The sequence below is a fragment of the Periplaneta americana genome, chromosome 15 (genome assembly GCF_040183065.1).
Source record: "Periplaneta americana isolate PAMFEO1 chromosome 15, P.americana_PAMFEO1_priV1, whole genome shotgun sequence".
Taxonomy (NCBI): Eukaryota; Metazoa; Arthropoda; class Insecta; order Blattodea; family Blattidae; genus Periplaneta; species Periplaneta americana.
Genome location: NC_091131.1, coordinates 103669819 through 103673568, shown reverse-complemented (window position 1 = coordinate 103673568; position 3750 = coordinate 103669819).

Here is a 3750-nt window from a genome sequence, read left to right as displayed (position 1 = left end):
TTTTCCTTGATTGATTATACCCGTGAAGATACGTAATCCATGATAATAATTATACATTTTTCAATTAACCCTTCAGTACTCGCGTGGATTACAATAGTAATCCACTGATATTTAATCCTGTATTACGTCACCGCCTGCAGCACTGCGTAGCTGAGCGTCAATGCAATTTCTCGTCACAGTCTAAGTGAGGCATTACTGGTGTTTAGACGTATTTGTCGCAACGCTTTGGAAAGTTATACGGAGTTTTATCAAGTTATACGCAGTTTTTCCGAGTGGATTACCATTGTAATCCAAGCGAGTACTGACGTCAGTTTCTTGCTCAGGTAAGTGAAATAGTTTTTATATGGTTATGAGTGATGCAATGCAGGAACTTTATGAAAAAAGTGTGTGATATCGTTCCATCCTCTTTGGCTCCAATGGGTATGGAAAATACAAGCAATATTTGCAAGTGGCTAGATGAAGATCTGGATGTTGGCATTGAAAATGAAAGTGATGATGAAAGCAACAAAGAAGATCTTTTGAATGAAGTTCACGATTCTAATTCAGAACAAGACAATGAGGAGGAGGATGATGATTATGGTGATGGTGATGAAAGACTAATGTCTATAAATGATGGAAACTGCTATACGGGAAGAGACAACACTACAATTTGGCAGGAAGAACCAGTATCTCTACGAGGGAGAAGAAGAGCACAAAATATAGTGATTCATTTACCGGGCCCTAAAGAGCTGCAAAAAATGCGCGGACACACACAGAGTGTTTTGACTGCTTTATTGATCAGACAATAATCAATGTAATAGTAAGGTGTACTAATATTTATATTGAAAAAGTGAAGCGTAATTACGGACGTGACAGAGATTGCAAATTAACAAATGACGTTGAAATTCGAGCACTCTTAGGTATTTTGTATCTTGCCGGTGCTTTGAAATCGGGAAGACTGAACGTAAGAGAACTATGGGATAAAAATGGAACAGGTATAGAGTCAATTTACCTGACTATGACCTACAATAGATTCCAATTTTTGTTACGATGTCTACGCTTTGATAACATTCATGACAGGCAGGAAAGGAAAGAAATTGATAAACTGGCTGCTGTACGTGAAGTGTTCGAGTTATTTGTTCAGAATTCACAAAGGTGCTACATTCCAAGCGAATATGTAACTATAGACGAGCAGTTGGTTGCATTCAGAGGACGATGTCCCATGAAAGTGTATATACCTACTAAACCAGCAAAATATGGGATCAAAATTTTTGCTATGGTGGATGTGAAAACATATTACACTCATAACTTGGAAATTTATGCTGGTATTCAACCAGATGGTCCATTTCACCAGAGTAACAGTGCACATGCAGTGGTGAAGAGGCTGGTTCATCCCATCAAAGGAACAGGAAGAAATGTGACCACCGATAACTGGTTCACGAGCATACCTCTGTGTTTAGATCTTCTAGAAAATGACAAAATTACACTTGTAGGAACCTTGAAAAAAAACAAAAGAGAAATCCCTCCTCATTTCACAACTACTCAAGACAGGGAAGTTAACAGTACATTGTTTGGATTCAATGAAAACTGCACAATTATTTCGTATGTACCAAAGAAAAACAAAACAGTGTTAGCATTATCAACCATGCATTATGATAAGGCAATGGATGAGGAAACAGGAGGAAGCCAGAAGCCTGAAATAATATCTTTTTATAATAGAACTAAATGTGCTGTGGATGTCCTGGACCAGTTATGCTCAGCCTATGATGTAAGCAGAAATTCACGCCGCTGGCCTCTGACTATTTTCTTTGACTTACTAAACATAGCAGGTGTCAATGCTCTTGTTGTTTATTCTGCAAACAAACAAAAAATTCTACGGAAAAACTTCCTAAAAACCCTTGCTCTGGACCTAATGAAGCCACTAATTTCCGAGCGTATCACCCAACAGACAATTCCAAGAGAAATAAAGAGAAGAGGAGAGCAACTGTTAGGCATTCCACAAACAGGTCAAGAAGAAGGAACACGGCCAGAAGGTATTGGTAGGTGCTACATGTGTGGTAGAACAAGAAACAAGAGCACAAGACAATCTTGTTCCCAGTGCTTGAAGAGAATTTGTCCTACTCATTCAGATGTAATTTGTACTCAGATAATTGAATCAGGTGTAGATTAGACTCACGTGTGTAAAGTGTGAAATGCAAACATAAACATGAAAGTGCATCAATATCCTTCTTACAATACACAAAAACATCTGTAAAATATTACAAGTGAAGTGAGAATGATTGTTACATCCCTGAATTTTTTCATTGCTACACCCCTGAGTGAGGTATTCGGTTATCAAATATGACGTAAGTAAGGTCAGCAGTAGTGAACTTGCGTTTCCCGTGGGAGAGATTAAGAGAGATCAAGAGTTCAGATGACCTTCAAACATCGAGTGAGCAACAATGCTAGATAACCTACATAATTATGATGATAGTGAACAAACTCATAACTATGATGCAACAATAAATTATGACTCAAAGACACGACCAGTGTTGAAATATTATGCAAACATGTCACTTGAATGCAATTTGTGTACTATCCATTTCATTATTAATATTTATATTTAATACGTTCCGTTATGCGTACCATATCTATTCTTATTACTGTAATAACTGAAAACAATATATTTCTTAACATTTAAATCTAATTCCAATGTTTAAACCTTGTCTGTAAACAAAAACAAATGTGGATTACCATTGTAATCCAGGTGAGTACTGGCGTTACGGAATTTAACGCGAGTAACGAAGGGTTAAGATTAGATTAGAGCAGTGGTTCTCAACGGGTGTGCCGCTAAACTTCTGAGACTACTGAAACTTTGTGATATTGTTGGTAAAAGTAATTAAAATAATTTCATGCAATACTTATTTTAAAAACGAAGAAGAAAATAATATTTAAACACTTAAAACTTATTTTACAGGGAATTTATTGGCTTAGGGCCTATGCCTTACAACAAAAGTAATGAGTTATTAATGAGAAACTTGAGCTTGTCGCTTCTTACACAAAAGTTCAATTGAATCCTATAGATTCAAAATCCCCTATATCCACTTTCACAAATTGAAGAATTTTAACAGTAAGTGGTGACAAATAGAGGAAATGTTCAACCTAACAGTGACTTTTAATAAACCTTGTCCTTCAAATTTAATGCATTTTTGAATTCAAACTATATAAATCATTCGAATTCATTCTTAGCAAGCAATATGTGGGCGTAAATCAATTACGAACAAAATGGTCTTTAGAGGGTTTTGAATCTAGAGGATTCAATTCATAGTGGTGGAATTGAAGACAAACACACACAAATTTCTTCTTGTTCAACTGAGAGAAGTCACTCTCGCTTCTTGTTCTTTTTTAAGTTTGTTAGGGCCCTATTCATAGACATTCTTAGCACGGGCTTTCGGTGGATGATCAGCGTACTAACGTTTTTCGTATTCATAAACCAGTGTTAGCGATATATGATAGGAATCCTGTTTAGCACGCTCGTAGCGCGGGCTAGCGAAATGTCTATGAATAGCACCCTAAGTGTCTGAAGCCCACCACATTTTGTTCCAATTGGATATGGAATTATACACATCTGCTCCGGTTGACGTTGAGGGTAATTCAGTACATGAAAGGAATTATTCAATAATAGAGTCCTCATCAACAAATCTGATGTAACTCAGTCATTGGCATTTCATACTTAACATCACTTGACTCATCGAACTGTAGTGAAAATATTCGATCGTCGCTTAGCTTTTC